We start from the raw sequence: 8660 nt of genomic DNA, 5'->3' as shown, positions 1-8660 counted from the left end.
CTAGACATAAATGGCACACTTAGTGCTGGGTATTGTAATCTCTGTATGTGATGTTTTGGGAGTGATATCACAGTGAACCACTGTGCGCCAACAACGCCCTAGTCTGTTCACTTACTCGTTAGCGCAAACTCGTATTATCCGAATCACGGCTGAATGGATGTAGAAGCGTATGTAAATACGTGTACACACACCCGGAAACGTCTTTGTCCTAATGGCGTGTGGCAGTCTTTTCAATAAGAATCTTTAGTTGAAAGGCCGTTTTTTATCACAAACTAAACAATGGCCAAGGCGTCTCTTTATAAAATCTGTACAAGACATCCCTACACATGGACCCCGGTCAGTCATGAGTTTAGCGATGTATATTTTACAACGAGTGAACATTATCGAAATAAGTAAGAGGGTTTTCTGGAAATTTCGATGATAGCATGGAGATAATAAAGACGGTGGTAGCAATTTCACTGTGGGGATTAAAGTTAACGGTAGTTGTCTATGTTTTCGACTGTTTTGAATCGCAATGGAATACAACTCGTTCTCAACATCGTGATATGTTACTAGTATAGATAATATAGTAACTACAGACAGTATTACTACTAATGTACGTCAACACATTTCTTAAATCTAAGAAAGGCTTCCTCTTACCGTTACTTTTTGTCCTGTGTACAACACATTATTATCTCCGGGTGATATCACGTTGATCAGACTCCGTGTACGCCATGTAGGGATGTACCTCAGCACTCGCTGGTATTACGCCCAGGGAACTGTGCATTCCATAACGATCCGATGCTATAAACTTTCTTGGAAGTCTGCCATACAAATGTGAATATCAACAATTGTTAAGAAACACGACGGAAATAAAAAAAAATACTGGCTGATTTTGAACCGTCAGCGTGCGTGATACAATCAAAACAGCGCACGCCACCCTTTCAAATGGAAGCGAGGGGAGACAAAGGTCTTTGCAGACAAAGGCGAGGAAAAGTCGTTAACGGGCGTTGAATTTCGAAATTTAAAACCAAGCGCTCCAATAGAAATTAGAAAGTGCCAACAACGTGGGACAGAAGTTCGATTAATATACCTTGAAGTGGCACTATTTCTTGTTACTCCTAACACAAAAACTCATATGTGTTATGTACGTGAGTTCAATGCAATGAAAGTTTTCACGCATCCAACCACGAAAATTGTCGTCTCGCCTGTCACGTTACTGACATCAACTCACGCCATGTTGTTTTATGGTTCTGTGCACCTCGGTGAGCACTGCCTCGTTTGTTAACACAACGACTCAGTGATATATGTGGTTTTAACCTGACAAGACGTGTACTCAGTCCGAGATCGTGAGAATATCTTGCGTTGATTATAGTTGTATCAGACCACAAACATTCCTGTAGTAGTCCGAAGTTTGACAATGTCGCGTGTGACGGTGACACGGTCTCCAATTTTAAATATAGAGAGTTCACAACCCCTATATGGAAACATGTACACTTCACCGTATATTGACATAGTCGAATTCTGAGAATTATATTTGATCTTAGAGTACGTTACCCTCACGATATCAAGTTTTACCTCGATGGTTATAGCATATTACTTTAACAGCATATAGAACAAAAGTTGAAATTGTTTAAGCACGAGAAGTTTGTGTACAACCGTGTAGGAATGCCGTACATGTGGTAGTTACGGATAAACGTGACATCGCGTAAAAGCGACATGCCACATAAGTGCAAGAACAAAATAACACACTAAATGTGATTATGTGTTCATCCATTTTGATTCTATACACCCCAAGTTATGTATGTAAGACACCAATACTAGTATAATCCGGACTTGTGAAAAAAACGTGCTTTCTCAAAAGTGGTACATGACAATGGGCGTGACACGAAAGGTGTTACGCAGTCGACTCTAACACCGATGACAATTACTTTAGAATGACGTATACTAGAACTTAGTGTTGCGTCACTAAAAACGCTCTTAAAATAAAAATAACTCACCCTAAAATACAGTGGTCGTCTGAAGATATCGATTGACTTTATGACTGGTCGATATGTAGGCTGACTTCACACGCTGCATTGGTCAACAATGACCACGGGCCTAATACGTATAGCAGAAACGCTGACGTCGAGGTATCCCACGACCCCCTGGAAGCGCGTATTGTCTAGAAGATCGACGTGATTGTCACCTGGCAAAAGGAGCGAGGAGCATCGTTGTCAGGTCGAGGAGCCTTAGAATTGCGTATTTGAATACATTTTACTCTGAAAGGCAGCTTATGAAAACGGAGAACGTCTTCGGGAAGTTAAAGAGAATTCCATACTAAAAAGGCAAAAAAAACAAAAAAAAAACATCATCTTTTTTTCTAATTTTATTGCCATCAATTGTAGATAACATATAACACAATTACAATTCAATATAATTGTGGCAAAGTAACGATACAAAGCCTAATTGGTTTCTGAAAGATCCGTTAACATCTCCAAAAGTTACAGTGCAAATGTTGCATGTTAATGAGAAGGTGAACCAATCACCGACCAGAATAACGCTTACTAATGAAGTCGAAGGACTGAGATTATGAATATTCATTGCTTATTTGACAAGAAAAAAACACTTGGACCACTTTGTTTGTGAAAACATTTGCTTGACACGCGTCCTTGAAATTTGTTGAATAGCATACCACGCGTCTACATCAATAAGGGCCGCACAATGAATTCTCCAAACAAAACAAAACGCAAAAGGGAGAAACCAGTCATTTATTCGGGCCCTTGGGAAAGTTGACTTTAGCAATGATGTGCTATTTGGAAAATAATAATATGATACTTTGCCCCTTGAGTTATTGTACAACAAAACATGAGTTTGACCAAGAGTATTGCAATGCTGTGTGTAGAAAAAACCATTACCTCAAATACAATCAACAGGTGGTGGTGGGCGCCGCCAACGGTCTATAACGATCGTATGTATTATTGCGGATCATACACGATTTTAATTGCGATGTAAATATGGTAAACGTAATATTTATCAGACTGCGTCAGTTAAAGAATAGTACCGTGTTAAGTCTACTACAAACGTAGAATGTCTGACAATGTAAGGTGGATGGCCAGTTCCTCGACATCTGGCTCGACATCCAGTAAATATTGCCAGTGTTGTTTAAGCTAAATATGTATTACCAACTAGAGAAAATAACACTACACGATTCGCGATAATTGACTGAGTGGTATTGGTTCCGTGGGACACTCATATAAATAGAGTGGGTATCCGACGTGCGACGTTATGTTGGTATCTATTGTACGATTTCCCCAATAGCAACAATTCTGAATTTGATCGATTTGTAAAATGAACGTGACAAATATCTGAGATGATTATAAACAAATAATCCATAATTATATAATTCAAAGGAGATACAATTAATACGGATGTTCAATATATTTAGGGACGACGTCAAAAGATCTTATTTCCTTTAGTTTGGGGGTGGGGGGTTTTGACCTCAAAAAGTTTCCATCCTACAAAAACGATTTTATTTTTTAATGAAGTCAAAAAAATCTTGGAGTATTTGTAGTTGTTTTTTTCTCTATCCAATCATGTACAGAAATAACCGAAAAGGGAAAAAACAGAAAAATGGTTTGTGCAAATCTGTGCGTCAAATGAGGTGCATTTGTAAAATCTTTTTACACCCACCCGACAACCAACTGCTATGCAATACTACTGTCCGATTATCAATTTGTATTTAATGGTGAATGTAGTCTGACGCCATGACCAATATTTATCAATTAAGTTTCAGTGGAGGGTAGGGGGGTTTGGAAAAAAACTAAAGGAATTAAGTTTTTTATCCGACATCGATCTTTTGACGTCGTCCCTTACATGTGACGAATTAAACTTGACTAACTTGTAAGATACACCGATGGAAGTAAACATATATTTGTTTCAACAAAAATGAATTCAACTACCAACAAAAGGGAAAATTTAGTACAAAACGGGTAGTTTAATTTTAATTTTCTGCCATTATCTGAAAATTATCCTAATTAACATTAGTTTTTTCACGAAATTATGGATATCTCAGTCTAATTAGATGACTATAGCTGTAATTTGCAGATGACACAAATTTATTTAAATTCCTACAAACTAACTCTAATGTCTAATTAGATGATTATAGATGTATATTTTCTAATTAGATGGTTACAGGTGTATATTGTCTAATTTTATGCTTACATATTATATTGTCTAATTAGATGGTTATAGATGTATATTTTCTAATTAGATGCTTACAGGTGTATATTGTCTAATTAGATGCTTACAGATTATATTGTCTAATTAGGTGGTTATATAATTATTCTAATTAACATTTGTTTTTTCACGAAATTATGGATATCTCAGTCTAATTAGATGACTATAGCTGTAATTTGCAGATGACACAAATTTATTTAAATTCCTACAAACTAACTCTAATGTCTAATTAGATGATTATAGATGTCGATTTTCTAATTAGATGGTTACAGGTGTATATTGTCTAATTTTATGCTTACATATTATATTGTCTAATTAGATGGTTATAGATGTATATTTTCTAATTAGATGCTTACAGGTGTATATTGTCTAATTAGATGCTTACAGATTATATTGTCTAATTAGGTGGTTATATAATTATTCTAATTAACATTTGTTTTTTCACGAAATTATGGATATCTCAGTCTAATTAGATGACTATAGCTGTAATTTGCAGATGACACAAATTTATTTAAATTCCTGAAAACTAACTCTATTGATCTTTCTAATATTAATAATAATTTTGAAAATGTTGTACAGTGGTGCAATGCTAATAAATTAACAATTAATGTAGAAAAAACAAACTATATGATCCTGAAAACCCCGCAAAGAAAAGTATAAGTGGAGGGACAGCTCGCTATCAATGATACGTTTGATAGAGGGCGTTTCTAAAGCCACTTATCTGGGAGTAACCATTGACCCATGCCTAAATTGGAATTCTCATATTGAAAAAAATGTGAAAACCATTAGTCCCAAAGTGGGCATTATATCTCGCATTCGTCACTATGTTCCCAGATCAATTCTCATCCTACTTTACAACACATTTATTCTCCCACACTTAATGTACTGTATTGAAATCTGGGGAAACACATACCCAACGAGTTCTGCTCTTACAAAAAAAAGTTGTGCGCCTTGTCACCTTCTCGCACTTTAATGCACATTCTGCTCCTCTTTTTATCCAATTACGCATACTTGATATTCACAAACTTTGTAAATTACAAACCTGCCTATTTATCTTCGACCTTAAACACAACAGATATGCACAGCCTCAATAAGTATGTTAATGATTACCAACATTGCTATCCCACAAGTTCAGTGTCTAGCGGTAATTTGTCAATTCCTGCTGCTCAACTTACAGTTTCACAACATAATTTTAAATTTGCTGCAGTAAAACACTGGAATTCACTTCCAGACTCCCTCAAAAACATCACCAACAGAAACAATATTAAATATGAAATGAAACATTATTTGCTTTGTTAAATTCCTCGATTACCTCTCATTTCTCTGCAATTTATTTTTCTTTTCTTCTGCATATAAATTCGTTGTACCAGTAGTTCGTTTATATTATTATTACACATAATATTTTAGTCATATTTATATCTAAATCATATAGATTACCTTTTAATTTTCGTTTTGTAAATAGTATTTTTTTTCCTTTAAGAGTAAATTGTAAATTTCAACTGAGCCATGGACTGGATTAGTCCATAAGGACTATTTCCATGGTCCACACCAGAATTACTACTATTGTATTTTGTTTATAAGTTCTGTTATAATGGTCATTCTGGTGAAATAAATATGGTTACAGGTGTATATTGTCTAATTAGATGCTTACAGATTATATTGTCTAATTAGATGATTATAGATGTATATTGTCTAATTAGATGGTTATTGGTGTATATTGTATAATTAAATGGTAATAGATGTATATTTTCTAATTAGATGGTTACAGGTGTATATTTCTAATTAGATGCTTACAGATTATATTGTCTAATTAGATGATTATAGATGTATATTGTCTAATTAGATGGTTATTGGTGTATATTGTATAATTGAATGGTTATAGATGTTTATTTTCTAATTAGATGGTTACAGGTGTATATTGTCTAATTAGATGCTTACAGATTATATTGTCTACTTAGATGATTATAGATGTATATTGTCTAATTAGATGGTTATTGGTGTATATTGTCTAATTAAATGCTTACAGATTATATTGTCTAATTAGATGATTATAGATGTATATTGTCTAATTAGATGGTTATTGATGTATATTGTATAATTTAATGGTTATAGATGTATATTTTCTAATTAGATGGTTACGGTGTATATTGTCTAATTAGATACTTACAGATTGTATTGTCTAATTAGATGATTATAGATGTATATTGTCTAATTAGATGGTTACAGGTGTATATTGTATAATTGAATGATTATAGATGTATATTTTCTAATTAGATGGGTATTGGTGTATATTTTCTAATTAGATGGTTACAGGTGTATACTGCATAATTAAATGGTTATAGCTGTATATTTTCTAATTAGATGGTTATTGGTGTATATTGTCTTATTCGATGTTTACAGGTGTATATTGTATAATTAAATGGTTATAGATGTATATTTTCTAATTAGATGGTTATTGGTGTATATTGTCTTATTCGATGGTTATTGGTGTATATTTTCTAATTAGATGGTTATAGATGTATATTTTCTAATTAGATGGTTATTGGTGAATATTTTCTAATTAAATGGTTATAGCTGTATATTTTCTAATTAGATGGTTACAGGTGTATATTGTCTAACTAGATGGTTACAGGTGTATATTGTATAATTAAATGGTTGTAGATCTATATTTTCTAATTAGATGGTTATTGGTGTATATTGTCTTCTTCGATGTTTACAGGTGTATATTGTATAATTAAATGGTTATAGATGTATATTTTCTAATTAGATGGTTATTGGTGTACTAGTATTTTGTCTTATTCGATGTTTACAGGTGTATATTGTATAATTAAATGGTTACAGGTGTATATTGTCTAATTAGATGGTTACAGGTGTATATTGTATAATTAAATGGTTGTACATCTATATTTTCTAATTAGATGGTTATTGGTGTATATTGTCTTCTTCGATGTTTACAGGTGTATATTGTATAATTAAATGGTTATAGATGTATATTTTCTAATTAGATGGTTATTGGTGTATATTATCTTATTCGATGTTTACAAGTGTATATTGTATAATTAAATGGTTATAGATGTATATTTTCTAATTAGATGGTTATAGCTGTATATTTTCTAATTAGATGGTTACAGGTGTATATTGTCTAATATTTCTCTTCACGTTAATGTATTGTTCAAAAGAAAAGAAAATGTAAAAGAAAATTAGCCGAAAATCCTAGCAGTATCATGTAGTAACGAATTTTGGGAATTGCAATGAAATCGATCATCATTATAACCATCATAAAGTCATTTTTTATTAGACCATACTTCTATATACTTTTCTCAGTTTCAGAATAACCATTTGGCAAATTAATTGGCATGAATAAATTCTAACGATTTTAAACCGAATGTATGCCCATACGACACCAATTTGATTTACACTATGCCCTGCCCAACTACCAAACCATACAACTTCTTAATCGCTGACATTTAAATGTAGTTCCAGGGCTGTGTCAAAATGTTTTAAAACGTAATAACAGTTTATTGTATATCAAAGCAAAAAAGTAGTTCTTGTATTTGTACTTTTTTGTATTTCACGTGAATGGTGTTTGCCGTTGCAGGGGCGGTTGGTGATATTTGTCAGAGAACGTACTCTCTGATACAACCTCGGTGGATGTTCCTAGTTGGCATAGTTAAAGGGCCGTGGTCGTCACGCCACGCATGCTCGACATTTGTGTTGATAAACATTGATCTTCCCATAATTCAATGCGCTCTGCTAATGAAAATCGTACGAGTTTCGAACTGGGCACAAAATGCACTAATTACCGCCGGTGACTCTTTCGATACCTTCCAATTAGCATGGAAATTTTATAGTTAAAGCTTAGTAACGCCTCAGTCTGCACAACAGTCAAAGTCTCATATCTCGCGCATGCGTTGTGCGACGACCACCGCCCTTTACCCTGCAAGCGAGTTATGGTTATCGAAAAGTCATGAACATGTATAGCGCCACCAACGATAACTATGGCATCATGACTCAAACTCTTCTTTTTGCCAATAATATCATGGCACCCTGCCATGTATATGCAGAGACACTGAATGTTGTGGTTACAATTACAGGTATATATATATTGGATCGAGAGACCACTGTTGTGTCATGTCGCCAGGGCGTTTCATTATTTACACCGATCCCACTCATGGTGGCGCTGTTTCGACTAGTGCTGCCGTTACCACTCTTCGACATCGCAAGCTATGTGCCATTCTGAAGTATGTTGGGATTTGAAAGAATTAAACTTTCGTTGGTGTTCTCTGTTGGCGGTCCGAATATCAGTAGTGGTGACCAGTAATAAAACTATAACTTGTTATGTTTTGATCTGTTCAGTTTAATAGAATTTCCTGGGATATGATTACCTCATGAAATGTTTTATTTATGAATATTGTTATGCAAATTATTGCGCGAAACAGTATAATTACAAATATATCATCGCT

This window comes from Saccoglossus kowalevskii, chromosome 15, assembly GCF_978046115.1.
Source record: "Saccoglossus kowalevskii chromosome 15, keSacKowa6.1, whole genome shotgun sequence".
NCBI lineage: Eukaryota > Metazoa > Hemichordata > Enteropneusta > Harrimaniidae > Saccoglossus > Saccoglossus kowalevskii.
Note: the sequence above shows the minus strand (reverse complement) of the source record.